This window comes from Rhinolophus ferrumequinum, chromosome 16, assembly GCF_004115265.2.
Source record: "Rhinolophus ferrumequinum isolate MPI-CBG mRhiFer1 chromosome 16, mRhiFer1_v1.p, whole genome shotgun sequence".
NCBI classification, from domain to species: domain Eukaryota; kingdom Metazoa; phylum Chordata; class Mammalia; order Chiroptera; family Rhinolophidae; genus Rhinolophus; species Rhinolophus ferrumequinum.
This window is the reverse complement of record NC_046299.1, coordinates 22,660,527-22,680,910: the sequence shown is the minus strand read 5'-3', so window position 1 is coordinate 22,680,910 and position 20,384 is coordinate 22,660,527. Positions and strand designations below refer to the sequence as shown.

General features: G+C 39.5%; 1 protein-coding gene across 5 annotated transcripts in view; it reads left to right on the top strand.

Annotated features, from left to right (window-relative positions):
• The window catches only part of GBF1 (golgi brefeldin A resistant guanine nucleotide exchange factor 1), a 113,620-nt gene that overhangs the window by 62,394 nt on the left and 30,842 nt on the right, over nt 1-20,384 (top strand). The window lies entirely within an intron of this gene.

Below are 20,384 nucleotides of genomic sequence, written 5' to 3'. Positions count from 1 at the left end.
TAATCAGGCAAGTCTGACATTTGTGAAACTTCTCATTAACATTTTCCCCAAAGAGCACAAAATGGCCTCTCCTCCGTCTCCCCTCCCAATACAGCCACCTCAAAGTTTAGGCTGCTTTCCATCACCATTGGCAGGCTGTTCTCAGAGATGTTACTTCTCGAAACTCTCATTCTTGGCCAACAGCGATTGGTCACATATGGGGGAACCTTCTGTTCAGGTGCTGCCCACCCAATTCCTTGTAAATACCACTTTTTTTTTTTTTACCAGTTTTCCCTGGAAATGACAAGAAATCTTTGATAGGAAAATAGGGGTTTGGATTTTTTCAGTACTTCCTGTGACCTTTTTCAACTAATTCAAAAACATTGGTTGAGCGCTACTACTGTGGCCCTCAACTAGACACTGTGGTTAATACAAAAGCAAAGAAGCTTTGTCTCTGGTGGGCGGCTGGTGGTCTCAGTTGGTTAGAGTGCAGTGCTCATAACACCAAGGTTGCCGGTTGGATTCCCACATGGGCCAGTGAGCTGCGCCCTCCACAACTAGATTGAAAACAACGACTTGTCTTGGAACTCATGGGTCCTGGAAAAACACACTTAAAAAAAAAAAATTAAAAAAAAAAAAAAAGCTTTGTCCCTCTCTGCCTTCCAGGAACTTACAGACCACAATTAGCTATTCCATAAACCAGAATGTGCTATCCTAACGCAACAGTACTCTAGAAGTACAAAGAAGGAAGAGATTAATTCTGGTAGCAAGAAATCAAGGGTAGTCAGTTATCTTTGCTGAAATCAGAAAGTGAGTAGATTCTGGGTTTTGTTACTGCCCTCAAGGCAAGAGACCTGTGGATGAGAACTGACCTGGAATAGAGATCTTGACATATCATGGTGGTAATAATGCTTCCTACTTTTACTGCAAGGTGGGGAGTGGCAAATCCTCTTCATTGTTTGTACTCCTCAGTTTTCTTTGTAATTCCCTTTTCCACTTTATTTCAAAGTGGCATAAACAACTCACGTCCAAATGAGGACAATAGCCTCCTGTCAGTTACATTACCTCTGTTTCGATCATACTCTTGAGAGGCTCTACCTCTCTAGTTTTTGACTGAATACAGTTTAGGTGAGGACATGGCTGGCTTCAATTTCTAGCTAATTTAAGTTGTCCTCCTCCCCTTCCCCTTTCTTCATACTCTATCTCATTACAGTATTAGTGATTATTCAATAAGCATTAGGAACAGAACCACCATTTAGGTCCTACGTGAGCTACAGATTTAAAATTGCTCTGTTAACAAGTAGGAGCACTTGGCATGCCTCACAATTAGAAATCATAGTCATTAATTTCAGAGCTGTCTAGTCCTTTCCAGTTCTTATCCTTTTAGATAGACAGAAAAACATAAATTAGGAACCAGAAAATTTGGAAGTTTGGTCATGGTCATACAAGCTACTGCAATCTGTAGTGTGTAAGCAACGACTCTGGGTTATTCATCTTTGTATCTCTAAAGTCTAACGAAGGGCCAGGCCCACAGAAGTTGCAAAATAGTGTTTGTTGAAGGAGTGGATGAGGGATTTGAATCCAGAAAGGCCAGGATTGTTTCAGTGATGTTATAAGTGCCAAGTTTTTATGATTATTTTTAATTTTCTAAAAATGGAAAGACTATTGTAGTAAAAAATTATTCTTAGCTTTTCATGAACAAAACAAATCAGTATTTATATTAAGTTTTGGTTAAGTGAGAATTTTACTAAAACTTAATGATAATATTCCATCAGACTCTGTGATTTAGGGCTGCCTAATTTTCCCTTTTTTCCAATTAGCTTAAAAATATTAAAAATAATTTTCAATAATTATAAATAATGTAATAAAAATATTCCATGTAGAAAAACTTGGAAAATACAGAGCAGTATAAAGAGATGGAAATAAACACCATCCATAGTTCAAGAAATAATATTACTTTATATTTTCTTATGTACATACACATATAACACCCTTTAGCAAAACTGGAAAAAAAAAATTGGGATCGTATTCTATATATTTTTGCCTTTTGCTTTTTTCTTTTATCGTTTATTATGGGCATTTTCCACATCATTACATAATCTCAGAAAACAAGATTTAATGTTATTCATTGTATGTTTTAAAATTGAGTTTCATGTCATTGGTTATTTAGATTATTTCGTTTTTCAATATTATAAGAAATATAGTTTAAATGCCTTTGTATAAAATTCTTTGCCTATCACTCTTCTTTATGGTACATTCTTTTTCTTATTTTTATTTCGATTTAGGTAATATATAGTTTTTGAGGTTTTTTTTAAAGATTTTTTTATTGGGGAAAGGGAACAGGACTTTATTGGGGAACAGTGTGTACTTCCGGGACTTTTCCAAGTCAAGTTGTTGTCCTTTCAGTCTTAGTTATGGAGGGTGGAGGGTGCAGCTCAGCTCCAGGTCTAGTTGCCGTTGTTAGTTGCAGGGGGCGCAGCCCACCATCCGTTGCCGGAGGTGAGGAGTCGAAACCGGCAACCTTGTGGTTGAGAGGACTGGCTCCAACCAACTGAGCCATCTGGCACTGGCCCATGTGGGAATCGAACCGCAGCCTTCAGCGTTAGGAGCCTGGAACTCTAACCGCCTGAGCCACTGGGCCGGCCCTGGTAATATATAGTTTTAAAAAGTCCAGTAGTGCTGCAAGGCATATCACCAATGCCCTCCCCCCACCTAGTGTTCTGAAACACTTGGTGTGGGTCTCTTTTTATTCATTACGCTAGGTTCTTAGTGAGGTTCTTAGTTTCTTTTGATCTAGAAAATCATATCATTTGACTTTGGGAGATGATCTTTTATTAGTTCTTAAATGATTTTCCCTTCTTCCATTTTTTTTATATTCTCTGAACTGGTCTTCTATTTTCTCACCCTCCAGCTGGTGGGTGAGAGCTTGTTTCTCATTGGTGCTTCCTTCTAAAGGCACTTAGTATTCAGCCTTTTCAGCTCTGTTCCCATATCCTTTTCTTCTGCTAATAATATGTTGTTGAATATTATTCACTACATTCTCCTCACCTTTATTCTGCCTACTATATGTTTCAGTTTTCATATTTAACTCTTAAATACTCTTAGCACCTTGCACTTCTCTTTAATAGTGTGAGCCCTTGCCTAATGCCGTTCTCTTTCACTCTGTAGGAAACTCCATGAGGGCACGTATTGCACTGCATTGTTTACCACTATATTTCTATTTTCTAGCTAAGTGACTGGCACAAAGTTGATGCTCATAAATATTTGTTGAGTGAATTAATTAGTATTTTTCTTTAATCAAATAGAATGTATTTTGTCAAGTGGAATGCAGTAGGGATTTAACTTTTACTCTCTAATAATTAATCATGTGTTACAAGACCATCTATTGAATATTTTTTTATCATATATCATATACTACATATTGTTCTACCCATTCTTTTGCTAGTAGTATACTTGTTTATTTGTTATAGCTTTGTTTTTGTTATAGCTGCAAACTTTCTGTTATTAGTTGTTTTAAAAAATATTCTGGATATCATCTGGTATTTGTTTTACATTAAGTACAGAGTCACTTACTCAAGTTCTTTTTTAAATTTCCATTGGGATTTTAATTCAGGAACATAAGTTAATACGGGGAGAATTGACATCTTCATAATATATTTAGCCTCCTATCCAGAACATGTTGTAGCTTCTTTATTTATTCAGGACTTCTTTTGTGACTAGTAAAATTCATTGGTTTTTCTTTCCCCGGTTTATGTGCCATAAACCTCTCAGGTATAATTCTTAGGTATTTTTTATTTTCAATTGCTAATGGGAATGGGATTTTCCCCCACCCCATTATAAATTCCTTTTATTTTAACTAAAACTGTGTAGATTGTCCTGTATTCTTGCAATGCAGTGTATGCTGTATGCCCAGGACAAAAGAATTACTAGCTTCATTTTTAACAAAAGCCAACTGTTTCAGTTACCTATTGCTACACAACCAGTTACTCCAAAAGTAAGTGTCTTGAAACAAGTACCATTTTGTTGTATCTCACAATTCCATGGGTTGACTAGGGCTCAGGTGGGCAGTTCTTCTAGTGGTCTCACTTGGGGTCTCTCCTGCAGTTGGAGTCAGCTGTGGCTGTGGATTGAATGTCGGTGCTATGTGGCTTCTGTTGAGGTGATGCCTGAATCTCCAGGGCTTTTCTTCATGACCTCTGTCCCCCAAAGGGTGGCTTAAGCTTTGTGCATGGCAGTTCAGATCTACAAAATGGAAGAAATAGAAGCTGTAAAGCCTTTTTAGTACCTGAGCAAGGAAGTCCCAGTTTGTCACTTCCTCTCCATTGTATCTGACAAAGCAGTCACAGACCAGATTCAAGGGAAGCCGACATAAGCTCCACTTCTTTATTGGAAGAGGGGCATGTCAAGAGTGGCATTGTATGGGACTGTCTTTGGAGACTAAGTATCATAATGGCATCTGTTCATTTTCCTTCTCTTCCTCCTTGTCTCCCTTCTTTTATACCAGGTAGCTACCCTAGACTCTGAGGTTCCCACAAACATCTTTTATCCAGTCTTCTAGTACCAAATCACTATATTCATTGTTATAAGCAGGAATCTGGTTGAAGGGGGGTAGCAGAGGTTTAAAAAAAAGTTTAATGTTTCTACCTTTCCATTTGCTCTCCTGAGTGAGGTATAACTCTTATGGACAGAAATACAGAATTCACTTGAGCATAAAATACCAGAGAAGGGACCTTGTTCTCTTGAATTCTGCCTACTCTCCAGGAAGACCAGCTTCTCCCTTTCCTCCCTGGCAGAAGTCCAACCCCTTCCCTCATTATGGCTTGTCATAAGAGTTCCTTCCCATGCTGGTCCAAGTAGAAATGAGAAAGTATTATTCCTTTTCTTTTTTCATATAGTACTTCTTACCCTCGGTTTACTAACCTCTAGCTTAAATATGTATCAAGCAAAGATGTGTAGTCTTCTCCCCCCACCTTCTCCTCGGCCCAGGCTGAAGGAAAGCAGCAGGTGATGGAATGCATAAAGGATGGGGGTGCTGGAGAGGGAAGGAATCTTTTCTCACACACTATGGATGTTGCTCAACAGAATGGGTGTGAAATTTAGTCAGAGCCACAGCATGTGTTTCAATTTTCCAGGGAATTTCCTCTTCCCAACTGTAGGTTTAACCCTTTCTTCTGTGTATGCCAAAGGCTGTCAGAGATACATGAAATGCGTTATTTGCAAGAAGAAGAAAATGCTAGGATTTCACGGGGCCCCTTTGAGAGCTAGGATCTCCAACTTATTTCCTGCCAAAGGGTTGTGGAAAAAGCATAACTTTGGAGTTGGACAGACCTAGGTTCAAATCCCGTCTCTACCACTGACTGGTCTTGGGCAGTTACTTGACGTATTCGAACCTCCATTTTTCATCTGTAAAATGGAGATTAAAAACTTGTCTTACAGGGTTCTTGTGAAGACTAAATCAAATGATGTGTGCAAGGTGTCTAGTACAATGCATACGTTGCACATAATAGAGACTTGATATACATTTGTTTTCTTCTCCAATATTCCCACTAGATTTTGAGGGTATCTACTCTTATTTTATCCTTTGCCGCCACGTAAGCATCTTCTCACATCTTAGATTTGATGGTTTTCTCCCAGACTCTAAGTGTGTTAAAGGGAAGAAAGCGTCCCATGTGATACGCAGAATCCCTCTGGGTGTCCTCATTAAGCTAAAGGATGAGTCTCTGTAACAATGCTAAGAAGGATTACAAGGCTAGTCTTCCCATCTGATCCTGGAGGCCACATGAACTTGCGAGTTATAAAATCATGCAGTGGAAGAGCTAAAATGAAACATACAGGTCACCTAGACCATTTTATAGAGAAAGAACTGTGTCTTAGAGGTGATGTCTTGTGCAAGACCTCATGACAGAAGAGCAGCAGTTCTGGAACTAGAGCTGTGACTTGTCTAGTACTGTAGTTATAACTTAATTTTTTGGAAGACTGTCTGAGTTGTAAATCCTCAGGGCCTAGCTTTTGTTTTATGTGAACTTTCTTCTAAATTGGAACCCTAATTATACTTTTAGCAATGGGGAAGTAAACACTGTTGAAGATATTTCAGTGACACTCCTTTGGGGAGCAACAGGGCTTCATTGAAGGTGTATCAGTTACCACCTGAAAAATCTCTTCTTTCCCCAAAGGTTGCCCAAGGGGCACTGAGGTGGCAGCTCAGCTGGCTGTTGAGCCTCTGCTCCCAGAATGGTGAGTTGGGAAGCAAATTTGTTTCTTCTATATCTTCATTCTCTAAATAATGCCAAGTAGGGGAGGTTCACCCCAAGTCCCCAGCTCTTTTTTTTTTTAATTGAGGTATAATTAACACACAGTAAAATGCACAGGTGTTCAGTTGATAAATGTTGATAATTGTATAAACCCATGTAAGCAGCATTAATAAAAAAAAGATATAGGACACTTTCATGACCCTAGAACGTTTCCTCATACCCCCTTGAAGTTACCCCCCACACACATACACAAAACCACTTTCTTTGTTCTATTACGATTAGTTTTGTTTTTTGGATTTCGTATAAGTGGAATCATACAGAATATACTCTTTTGTGTCTAGTTTCTTTTCACTTAGCATGTTTTTGGAATTTATCCATGTTGTGACATGTATCACTGTTTCTTTTTTTCTTTTCTCTCACTGGCTGTCAAATGATCTTTAATTGAAATATTTTCCTTTGTAGTTCCTAACTAGCTGGGCCTTCCACTGAACCACCGTTGATGTCATCCATGTTGTCACAAGGGTGGCAGCCATCAACACTGTAGCCCGCAGACTGGGCAGTGCCCAAGATCTCTTTAATGTTCCAGAGAGTTTTCTAGCTAGAGATTGGTACCTCATCTGTCAGGCAGTCTTGACAATCTCATCACAAGTGATATTTCCACTGTGCTTAATTTTTTTTTGCTTCTTTCTGTCTCCTGGTGGTTCTTTGAGGGCTTGATGATCAGGGCAGAGGCAGCGGTACTGCCTCATTCTGGGCCTGTCTGCTCTGAATGGTCAGTTTCACTGTACTTCTCAGACCCATCATCATGAACCTTTTTTGGAGACAGACCCTAGGGGCCTATCTTGGGGCTCAGGGCAGACATGGCACCATCTTCCCCAGTGGTGCACCTCAGGTCTGTGACTTTGATCTCGTTGGGGTTGAACTTCAACAGCGTGACGGAGGCGGCAGGTGTCAGATGAATCCGGATGCACGTCCACCCAAGGCAGTTGCACCTTGGCCTCCTCCGAGCCTAAAGCCATCACTATGTCTTTTTGTTTTGATTTGTTTTGTGTTACTGAGCAGTATTCAATTATATGGATAAACCATAAGAGAATTTACTCATTCTTTTATTGAAGGACGTTTGGATAGTTTCCAGTTTTTGTCTGTTATGAATAGGCTGCTATAAACTTTCCTATACAGGTCTTTTTGTGAACATATGTTTTAGTTTCTCTTGGATAAATACTTAGGAGTGAAATTGTTGATCATAGGGTATATGTGTGTTTAACTTTAAAAGAAACAGTTCTTCAAAGTGACTCTACTCCTCCCCTCCCCCCCAGTCTTAACTTTTCTTCCCCTAGAGCCTAGGCTCTTTAAGTTGAGGATTTGGCAGGAGAAGAGAACCGACATCATCAGGGTCCCTGCTGCCAGAGCACAGTGGCCCGAATCGGACACTTAAAAAGCTGAAACAGGTGTTTGAAACCCTACTCCAGCCTCCCCATTTGATGCCAGCCCCCTGAGATGCTGGGACTTGGCCAGCAGAATTCAGACCTAATCTAATGGATGCTGGATTAGGGACTTTTGTAGGACATGGCTACATAATAGTGGATATACTGTGGCTTTTTGTACATACTGTACATCTTCATATAGGAGAGGGGCCTTTCGTGGCCCAAATGAGCCTGGGGCAGTTAGTCTGTGTGCCAGATGATAGGCCCTCCCCACTCTTCTTACCTCCACCTTTTCTCCTTGAAGCTGTATGCAGAAGTCAGCACTTCCATTAGTGACATTAATATTGCCAAGGTCTTTTAGCCAGGTAGAATTTTGGTATCCTGTGAGTCATATATTATGGGAGAGAAATTATGCCCTGGTAAATTCTTTCTCCTAATTTTTAATGCCTCTATCTTACCTAGGCGTTGGGGAACTAATTCTGATGGGCCAAAGGTTAAAGCAGGAAACTGAAGGTTAGGGTGTAGACTCCCAAAGCCAAATGACTTAATGTACCAAAGCAATAATTCCTCTCACCATGCTCATTGGGGTTGAAATTGATAGAAAAGTGATCTGTCTTTACAGGGCTGCTTCAACTGAAGATTTCAAAAGACTAGGTTCCAATTCCAAATCTTTTCGAATATTGGTTAGAAAAAATGCCACTCTAGCCTTTCCACAAACCCTTGAAGGGAAAAGGCATTACTGAATTCAGGTCCACCTTCCACCTTCATAGGTGGCCATGCCCTTAAACCTAATCTGGATATCTTTAGACCTCAGTCTTGGAAGGTAGGACCTAATATTGGACTTTATCAAGTGGATGCCGTTCTTGGTATGAATAGGGTGAAGTTTCTAGATTAAGATTCGTTCAGTACCTTCTTTTTCTTTTATCATATAGTAAAACTGCCTCGTTGGGTATAGAGTTCTATGAATTTTATCACATATATAGACCCTGTAATCACTGTGGCAATCAGGATACAAAACAGTTTCATCGCCCCAGAAAACTCCTACTATTACCCCGTTGTAGTCACACCCTCCCCCACCTCTAACCTTTGCCGACCACTCATCTCTATCATCAGCGTTTTATCAAGAAGGTCATATAAGTGGAATCATGCAGTATGCAACCTTTTGAGACTGGCTTCTTTCACTCAGCATGATGCCCTTGAGGTTCGTCTAAACTGTTGCATAGATCAATAGTTTGTTCCCTTTTTATTGTGAGGTAGTCTTCCTTTGCATGTATGTTCCACAGTTTGTGTATCCATTCTCTAGCTGAAGGACATTTGGCTTCTCCAGTTTGGGGCAGTTGTGAATTAGCGCTGCTATACACATTTGTGTACAGGATTTTGTGTGAAGAACATCGGTATCTCCACGTGGTTTAAATTTGCATTTCTCTAACGGTAACGGACATCAAACATCTTTTTGGTGTGCTTATTTGCCATCCATGCATCCTTTTTGGTGATGTTCAAGTCTTTTGCCCATTTTTAATTGAATTGTTTGTTTCCTCACTGTTGCGTTTAGAGACTTTTTGATCTATTCTTGATTCAAGTCCTATATTGGCAGTACAGTTTTTTTTTTCTTCCCCTCCCCTCCCATAATACAATTATTTACAAATATTCCTCCCAGCCTGTAGCTTGTCTTTTCAGTCTCTTAACAGTATCTTTCATAAAGCAGACATTTTTACTTTTGATGAAGTCCATCCAGTGTATCAGTTTTTTTCTTTTCTGCATTGTGCTTTTGGTGTCATATCTAAGTTATCTTTGACCAATCCCAGGTCACAGATTTTTCCTGTTTTTTTTTTCTTTTTCTAAAAGGCATACAGATTTATATATTCATTTATGTCTATGATCTATTTTGAGTTAATTTTTGTATAACGTGTAAGGTTTAGACTAAGTTTCTTTTTTTTTTTTTTGCATATGAACAATTTTTTTAACACGACTTATTGAAATCAGTGCCTTTTTAGATACCAGATTCTCCTTAGGACTGTACATTCCTTAGAAATGAAGGGGTTACAGAGGATTCTCTCTTGGGCTTCTTTCTTTCCAGGACTCACCCTTGTTCCTGTTCCTTGTTTCTTTCTGGGTCTTTCTGAATTTGGGTTTGTTTTTAATGCCATGTAATGGAACACTCATTATTTGTAAGTTGATTGAGCACAAAGTATTTTATTATAAAGTGGCCATCTATCACAAGGAGGCATGTGGGCTGTAAAAAACATTAACTGTGCACCCTGGCCTGGAATGCAACTTTACCAGAATAATGCAGCTTTTGTATTGTATGCAGTTGGGATAAAATGAGAGACAGAGAGACAGATATTGTTGAGGGAACAGGTGTTGGCTGAACCCCGGGTTCGGTTCCATGTTTTCTGAAGTTGTTTCCTAACCCTTTCAGGATTGCTCCTTCAGATTCAGCTGTCTTTGAAGGTTCTCTGGGCACCTTTCAGAGCAAATAATGTGTGATTTCTCAGAGTACTGCTGCTCCCAACAAACTTTATTTGTTCATTCTCCAGCTCACAAATATGTCTTCAGATGCAACAATGGCAAGTGATTTCAGTACTTATCCTGTACCTTATGGATTACATTTTTCATGCCTTTGTTTTCCCCGTCAGTAAAATGGGAAATATCCCTTGCCATAAACTGCTTGAGCCCATTAGCACGAAGGTTGGCTGAAGCAGAATAAGATTCTTCAGTTTTAGTGTCATTAAGAATTTATGATACGCTGTCCTAGAAACCATTTACAGCTGTTGGAGAAAGGTGGGTAAGTAGGATTTTGTACACCTAAGGAACAGGGAGAGGTTGCTTACCAGTCCCATAATTGATATTCTTTGGGGATGCTCTGATTCTTTAAAAGCTTTGGCTATTGGAAAAGCTTCAGTCTTTTCCATCATCTGTAGGCTTGGCTAATGTCAGTTCAGAATTTAGCTTTTTTTTCTCCCCCCATCTTATTTTCCTTCAGGGCCCTGGAGGAGACCTGACAGGGTGGTAATTGATAATAAACCTGCAATTGTCTTCTTGCTGTTGTTGAACAATGAACATTTTTACTAGACTGCAAGAGAGGAATTTGGATTGAAAAAGTTGCGCCAAGTGTAATGAGTGTGTAAAGCTGGGGTGAATTGTTCTGTTTTAAAGTATAGCAACAGAAATTTTTAATTTCTCCTGGGCTTTCAAATTGCCTGCTTAAGTTTGGGCTTGGTTTTATACAATGCATGCAGAAAACGGCAAGGGAGAGTAAAGGACCATAGGCGCCCTGGTTTGCCTGTATGTTACAACCTAATTGCTTTGCTTTCAATATGTGCCAATTTCCCCTAGAAGGGAGAGCACTAGTGTTTAGAGTTGATACGCATCAAACTTGTGCTCTCAGTAAGACACATGGATCAGTCTGTCCTCAGGCTTCTGCGATGTGTTTGAGGCCAGCCCCTGTGGGCCTCATTTAGCCCTTCTGGCCTTGTTAAAGGGGCCTCACTCTTCTTCTTGGATTAGGAGGGAACCTGGGCAAACCTGATGTTTAATTTGTATGGCAGTGCTAAAATCAATAACAGTGTTTAGTCACTGGTGAGGAGGAGGAAAGGTGCAGAAGAAACTTCAATTCTAGGATAGTTAAGTTTTAAATTTTTATTTGCCATCCAAGTCATGCAGTTAATATATCTAGTAGTCAACCTGTAGCAATCAATAAATAGCCTGGTAGAATATGTAAGAACATAATGCAGTGTTGAAGAACATGGACTTTGGAGTCCAGAACAGACTGGGGTTTAAATTCCACTGCTTGCATTACTATGTAATCTTGGGCAAGTCACTTAACCTCTTAGTGCTTTGGTTTCCTTATCTGTAAAATGGGAACAGTGATACTATTTCTCAGGATTACTGGGAGGATAAATAACCTACGTATAATAATTATGCTTAAAACCTATGTAGTTGTTGCTGATGTCTGAGGCAAATTAAGGTGGTTGTCCTAGGCGATGGAATGGGATTCTGGTCAGGGTGGTAGGTAGCAGCTCCTAGCAGCAAGCTGCACTGGCTGCGTAGCAGGAATACCCACAGTGGGAAGCTCATTTCTCTTCCAGTCAGGATTGATGCATCATGTTGAAGAAAATCATGCAACAGACTGTTTTTCCCATGTATATGCTGCCTTTAAGTGCCTGTCTTATATTCCAGCAGACAAGGATTGCCCTGCTCAACAAGGAGATGGTAAAAGTGAATATTTCTGGAGTAAAGATTTACTGCAAGGCAGCCATTGCTATTGGCTCTATTTGTTATCATGGATTTTAATCCTGAATTTAAAAATCTTCCTATACTCTACCTAAGGAAAGGAAACCTGCTATAGACACAGAGAGGTGGCCAAGGTCTGATAAAGTATTTGAACCAGAGAGCATATGTAAATGCCAAATACCCTTTTCTGTCTTGATCATCTTGAACATTTTGGGGCCAGATATCTAAGGAGTAAGAGTACTTCTGTCATCTCTGGCTTAGGTTGGAATCTCATGAACATGACCTTTCTACAAATTGCTTATCAAAAACAATTCAGGGGAAAATATAAAATTGTGATTTCTAATTCTTGGGGTTTTCAGACTTTCAGTAAAACCCCAAGTTGTGTAAGTACAGGAATTGCTCATGTTTAATCATAGATAGAATTAAATTTGTTGTTTTGTTCCTTAAAAAGCAGTTTGAGTTGGTTTTTGAGGGATAGATCAGTCTGAGAAATGAATACTTTCCAAAGAATTTTTAAAGAATCAAGTTTTAGAAATAATTTGCCTTTCTTAGTTTAAGGTGGTTAGTATCAGTATCCTCTACTGCTGGCCCGAGGGGGACCCATGGACTCCCGTTATACCAGGATGTGGCAGTGATTAAGCCATTGCCATACTTTGTCTCTTTAAGGGTCATAATATCAAAGATAAACCTCCCCTGCTCCTCCCACCCCCATCCCCTCTTCCCAATTCCCCGTCTAAAGGCACCTTGAGAAACTAAGCATGTGTTTGAGGAAAGAAAACAGGTCTGGGAAAATGTTGGGTGATAGCTGAAAAAAGAGTATCCACTGTCAGGAGTTCAGACAAACAAACTGGGCTTGCTTCCCTCCACTCCCCCCCAACCCCCCACAGGCTACCTTTGTAACAGACCGTCTATATTCATGTGCATTTACTCCCAAACTGTACTTTGCATTTAGAATAAGTTTTAGGGATCTAAAGGAGCCTTAAAGAATCTAGACTACTACCACCACCATATTCCCCAGGAAAGCCCTATGGATAAGAAACTATGGCCCAGAGAAGTGAAGTGTTTTGCCCAAGGTCACATAATAATTAACAGACCAATAGTCAGCCTAGTGCATTTCTTTATTTCATTTCTCCTGTTATATAAGGCAGGGTTGCAAAGGCTTGTCTGGGTTTGACCCATAAGCCTGGACTAGGTAATAACGTTTCTCTGAGAGCTGCCCTTTGGCAGTCTTCTCTCAAGTCAGTTCCTGAAATCAAGCCTGAATCCCCATCTGACCAGTCAAGGCCTGGAAATAAAGGTATGGCAGCTGTAGGAGATATTCCAGAGGCTTCTGGATTTGCCAAAGTTCAGTTTTTCTCATCCTTTGAACCACTACTATTGATATCCCCTAGTGACCAAAAAGAGCACAGTTCCTTCCTACTGAATTTAAAGTATCTCAGAAATTCCATTTGCAGATAGTTCTCCATCCTACTTCTACTTTTACAAGAAATATTCCTGGGTACAGTATAGTCAGAAAAGTAGAACATAAGGACCCAACACTTTCTCCTAAAATGGAATGTGCAGGCATAGACAGAAAAGCCAAAACCAAGAAGCTTTTTGTGCTCAAATAATTGTGTCCTGTGTCTCTGGATACAGAAATGTCAAGAGAGGTAAATGAACTAGACTTCTGTTTTTATCGTACTCTGATTTATTAGTCTGTCATACATGATCACCTTGTGAATGACGATATTCTGTCTCCAGGAACATGAGCCAATATTTGCAGGATGAAGGGCTAGGATGGGAGCAAGCTGGTGACCCTCCAGAAAGCAAGAATGGAGAAGTAGGCTCTGAGGGCAAAAGGGTCGAGACAGGCATTTCTGAAGCCAAATGGTGTTGAAATAATATACCACAGGCCTTTTTCCTTGTCAGCGTAATCCAATTGAGAATGCCCAACCGCCCCTGATAAGAGTCACTCAGGAGTGAAGAGCCTCGCTACCAGGGAAAGCAGCTTATGTGTGCATTTTGGCTCAGGAATGTGCCAGCCCAATGCTGGCCAAATGAGAAAAGGCTGCTGCAGTCTGGAGAACACAAGCCTCCTGGGAAGATGGTGACTGCTCCCCTGTAGGCTGAAAAGAGAGTGTTCCCTTTTGTTTAAGGGCAGTCAGTGCTTGATGCCGCATAGGAGAGGGTGGCAGCTCTGATGTGAAAAGAGAAAACAGTGTCAGGATTCATCCCCTTTGGACAGGTAACCTCATCATCTGAGAAGACAGGAGACTTAGGGGACATCTGCAGATTCTCAGACTGACGTTGGGTCAAACAGACTTCTTGGTTTTAATGTCCTAATATAGGGAGCTGAGCTCCCTGCCCACTGGTGTGGAGCAGACCACCGCCAAGACCTCTAAAGGGCTTCACTTTGCTTTGTATTGAAGTGGCCTATGAGCTTCTCCAGAAATGGTTTAATAGTTCTTGTAATTTTTCTTATTCGGCACGGACTAGCCAGAAATTGGACCTGGATTTGATTTTAGAAGCAAGTAGCCTAATACTAGAAGGATCCCAAGTGTTCTTTCTCCAATTTTCCCTCCTTTTACCCATTTCTTTTCTTTCTTCCCATCTTAGAACATGAACCAGTCACCTTTGGAGCACCCCTCTACCTGATCTGCACTCCCTGTTTACTGGACTATTTGTGCTTTGAGGTTGACAGCCTTCCAGGGTGGGAATGTTGGCTGCTTGGCAGGGGTGTCAGATGTCTCCTTCGTTGTGAAATTACTCAGCCTGCTTATGGGCAGCATTGTGGCACCTCTCCCCAGAACTCAGGCACCTCTTCCCACTCTTCTGAAGAAGAGCTAAACAATTGAACTTCAGTTCCCGGGCAGGCCAAGCCAGGAGGTAGAATACCAGAAACTTTTCTGTTCTGGCTTCGTAGGAAGCAGTAGAGATGAATGGCTAAGAGAACAGATTTTGGAGTCAGATGAACCTGGATTTGATTCCCATTTCCACCACTTGCTAGTTAGCTAGTGGATAGATCCGCATATCCTTTCTGAGTCTCACTTGCATCTTCAAAATGGAAAAAATTATGAAGAAAGAAGGTATATAAAGTGCTTAGCACACAGCATGGCACAAGGTAATAAATGATAGCTGCTATTATTATTATTATCTCTTCTAAAAGGGGATGAATATTTCAAACGTTTATTTAAAAAAAGAAGCCTATTCCTTTCTCTGACAACTTGTATGCATATCTTGTAGCAAGCTGAAACCCTCAGAAAGTAAAGGCTATTTCCAATTCCACATAAATAACATACATAAATAACAACCACCAGTTATCTTGGTGTTAGGTTGGTGCAAAAGTAATTGCCATTTTTGCAATTATTTTTAACCTTTTAAACCGCAATTACTTTTGCACCAACCTAATATTTATCTTTAAATTGTATCAATTTTAAAGTTTGGTAAGCAAAGGTAGAAGGCATACCTTTGAAGTTTTTGATATTTACTTATGTCTTAAGAAATAAACTGAACTTATAGTACATTACAGTGTCAAGATCATTGAACTCGAACTCTAGAGCTGAAAAACAAAAAACAACTAGAATAACAATATCTTAGTTATATTTATTGCACATTTACTTTATTCCATGCACTGTACCATCTCATTTTACAGAATCAAATGAGATAATATATGTAATTGCTGAGCACATTGCCTGGCACATAGTCTGTGTTCGATAAATGTTACCTGTTATTTATTTTTATTTATTTATTTTAAAGATTTTATTGGGGAAGGGGAACAGGACTTTACTGGGGAACAGTGTGTACTTCCGGGACTTTTCCAAGTCAAGTTATTGTCCCTTCAATCTTAGTTGTGGAGAGTGCTGTTCAGCTTCAAGTTGTTGTCCTTTCAGTCTTAGTTGTAGAGGGCGCAGCTCAGCTCCAGGTCCAGTTGCCGTTGTTAGTTGCAGGGGGCGCAGGCCACCATCCCTTGCGGGAGTCGAGGAATTGAACCGGTGACCTTGTGGTTGAGAGGACGCGCTCCAATCGCCTGAGCCACTGGGCCGGCCACAGCTGTTATTTACTTTTTAATGTGATTTATTTGAATTCTCTAACACCCATTTTACCGGTGATAAAATACAGGCTTAGAAAAGTTAGGTATCTATCACATAGCCATTAAGTTGCAGAACTAGGATTTGAACCCTACTTAAAGCCCATGTTTTTACCTGGTGCCCTCAACTTCTAATCCTGGTTCCAACACTAACTGGCTTTGTAGCATTGTACACATTTCTTAACCTACCTAAACCTTAATTAACTCCTTTGTAAATTATTTTTAGGGCTTATTTTAGCTCTAATATCTAGGCTTTGGAGGATTTTCTGGAATGGCTACTCGAAAGTTAGAGTTATTTTTGTAGAGCACTATTACTCAAAGTACAATCTGTAAACCTTCCATGTTCACAAACTGCTGCTTGGTTTATAACATCTTGACAGAATAATTTTATGTATGTTCTAATAATAAAAAGTGGAGTTTATACTATGTCTTTGTTTTTCAAATTTTATTTTCTAGTACTTTGTTTAATTGTAGTTTATAAAACTATAGGTCTACAATGGATTGACATAAAGGAAAAAGAAACTGGCCCTTCACCACCACATGTAGTTTGAGAAGCACCATTCTAGAGGACCATCTGAACATATTAGCAGGATTATGAGTTGAAATTTTAGGGGTTTTTTTTTTGTTTTTGTTTTTTTTTAGATAACATGTTTACAAAGAAGTGCCCCTTAAATCAGAAATGTGCTGGGGTGGCCAATTAGCTCAGTTGGTTAAAGCATGGTGCTAATAACACCAAGGTTGCCAGTTCGATCCCCGCATAGGCCACTGTGAGCTGCGCCTCCTTAAAAAAAAAAGAAATGTCCTTACTACCAGTGTCCTGCTAGGAGCACAACCTCCCTTCCCTGCCCTCCCCCACCCCACCACCACCAAAAGCTTCAAGAGTTGCTCCTGTTAGAGCGTCTTTTATGTTCTTGGAAATCAACGGTGGAACCTAGCGAGCAAAACTCCAGTTTTGCCTTGACCACTCTCTTGGGAAAGGTGATTTCATACGCTGCAGTTCTCTTTTTTGGAGTGGTGGAGGAGTGAGGGTGATAGTGAAGGTTCCCTGTGAGCTCATTAAAAAGTCCAGCCCTTCTACTTTTCTATCATTAAGTTTCCATAAAGCATTGATTCACGGAATGGAAGTGCTGGAATGAACGTATTTTAGTAGTCACAGATTCCAGCACCTAATTTGACAGATGAGCTTGGGTCTCATATGCCTGGCTATTGGTAGGGGTGAGACTAATGATCCCTTGTCCATTGACTGGATTGTACACTGTGTGAGGGCCACATCCAGAGCCTCCAGAGCGTTCTCCATGGCACTTTGTCCAAGCCTCTGTATGGTGTAACTCCTGCACCCTCCAAGCATCTCAGTGGCATTTTGAGCTCTTTCATCTTAAGGAGCAGATTAGCAAATCAAACCTAGCAATGTATAAAAAGAATAATATACCAAGGCTAAATGAGGCTTATCCTGGGAATGCAAAGCTGATTCAATATCTGAAAATTAATCTACCACATTAACATTCTAAAGAAGAAAAACCACATGATCTTATCAATTAATGAACAAAAGACACTTGACAAAATAAAACATCCATTCATCATAATGAACATCTACAAAAAACTTATGGCTAACATTATACTTTGCAGTGAAACACTGAATGTGTTTACCCTAAAATTGGAAACAAGACAAGGTGTCTACTTTCCTAGTACTGGAAGTCCTAGCCTGTACAAGAGACAAGAAAAGGAAATAAAAGGCATGGAAATTGGAAAGGAACAGATAAAACTATCCCTATTTACAAGTAACATAATTGTCTATGTAGAAAACCACAAGGAATCTAACATACACACACGCACACACACACACACACACACACATACACACAATCCTAGAACTAATAACTGAGTTTAGTAGGGTCACAGGATACAAGGTCTACACACAAAAATCAATTACATTTGTCTATACTAACAATGAATATCTGGAAACTGAAATTAAAACAATACCATTTACAAACATAAAATTGAATACTTAGGTATAAATCTAGCAAAACATATACAGAACCTGTATACTGAAAACTACAATACACTGATAAAATAAATTAAGATCTAAATAAAGGGAGACATACCATGTGCATGGATTGGTAGGCATAATATAGTAAAGATATCATTCCTCCCCAAACTGATCTATAGACTCAGTGCAATTTCTATCCAACTCCCAACAATATTTTTTATAAATATAGACAAGTTTATCTTAAAATTGAAATGGAAAGACAAAGGAACTAGAATACTCACAGTATTGAAAAAAAAGAGAAATAAAATTAGAGGAATCACATTATCTGATTTTAATTTAGGTTGGTGGGAAAGTAATTGCAGTTTTTGCAATTTTTAACCTTTTAAACCGCAACCTACTTTTGCACCAACCTAATACTTAGAATATATCTATAGTAATCAAGACTGTGTGGTAGTGTCAGAGAGTTAGACACGAAGATCAGTGGGACAGAATAGAGAACCCAGAACAGACTCACACAAATATAGCCAACTGACTTGTGACAAAGGTGCAAAGACAGCTCAATGGAGAAAGTGTCATTTTTTCAATAAATGGTGTTGGAACAATTGGACATCCCTATGCAAAAAAAAAAAAGGAAACTTGGTCTAAACCTTACATGTTACACAAAAATTAAGTAGATCGTAGATGTAAATGAATATATAAATCTGTATACCTTTTAGAAAAAGTAAAAGACAGGAAAAATCTCTGTGACCTGGGATTGGGCAAGGGGTACTTAGAATTGACACCAAAAGCACAATTCACAAAAGAAAAAAACTGATAACACTGGACTTCATCAAAAGTAAAAATGTCTGCTCTATGACAGATACTGTTAAGAGACTGAAAAGACAAGCTACACACTGGGAGGAATATTTGTAAATAACTGTATTGCCAATAAAGGACTTGAATCCAGAATAGATCATAAAGTCTCTAAATTCAACAGTAAGGAAACAAACCAATTAAAAATGGGCAAAAGACTTGAACATCACCAAAAAGGATGCATGGATGGCAAATAAGCACACCAAAAAGATGTTTGATGTCCGTTACCGTTAGAGAAATGCAAATTTAAACCACGTGGAGATACCGATGTTCTTCACACAAAATCCTGTACACAAATGTGTATAGCAGCGCTAATTCACAACTGCCCCAAACTGGAGAAGCCAAATGTCCTTCAGCTAGAGAATGGATACACAAACTGTGGAACATACATGCAAAGGAAGACTACCTCACAATAAAAAGGGAACAAACTATTGATCTATGCAACAGTTTAGACGAACCTCAAGGGCATCATGCTGAGTGAAAGAAGCCAGTCTCAAAAGGTTGCATACTGCATGATTCCACTTATATGACCTTCTTGATAAAACGCTGATGATAGAGATGAGTGGTCGGCAAAGGTTAGATGTGGGGGAGGGTGTGACTACAACGGGGTAATAGTAGGAGTTTTCTGGGGCGATGAAACTGTTTTGTATCCCGATTGCCACAGTGGTTACAGGGCCTATATATGTGATAAAATTCATAGAACTCTATACCCAACGAGGCAGTTTTACTAAATTAAAATAAATTTTTTAAAAGAGGCGGAATGCACTTTGCCTTGAAAGTATCAAACCATGGCTGTAAAATTGTCCTCTTCTTTCACCATGAAAGAAGACATGAAGCCAGGAGCAATTGTATGAAAGCTCAAAAGATCTGTTCCCTGTCCCGCCTCTCAATTAAAGACTTTTTTCCCATCTAAACTGTTATATCTCAAGTATACCAACCATGACCATTTTTTAAATGACGGACCACATTGTACATAATACAGTTGTGTTCCTAAAGCAGCAAGGCTAGATGACTTTAAATGTTTTAATGTGCTTTTTAAAAAGTATTTAAAATGTTAATACTGTTAAGTAAAAGTATTTTATATATTTCAGTTTTTCTAAATATTTCTATTGGTTACATCTCAACCTTCCACCATTGCACACACACACACGTTTTTCTCTTAGGTTTTTTTCCTGCAAATTGTACATCTCTAGGTGAGGTTAGTGGGGGATGAGAAGCAGGTTTTATACAGCTGATGTGATCAATGTACAGACAAGCTTGGAAAATGCTACCCAATCTGCCAATTAATTAAAGCATTAATCTGAGAAGCAGCCGGGCCCAGGAAATGTTTATCTGAGGGGGGAAGGGGGAGTGCGGCAGCCGGGGGTGGGGGTGGGGGCGATGGTAAGAATTGAGTGTGTATGCTCCCTGTGTATGCATGAAAATAAAACTGCTTTGGAAACCTAGCTTGCTTTTGTCTCTAAAAGTATTGATCATGTCCCTAAATCTTTCTGACCTATTTAGGAAGCCTTTTAGGGAGCTTGTCTCTGAATGATGAAAGCACAGCAGACTCTAGAAAAACAAATTAAACCCTGGGCAGAGTAGGGTAGGGA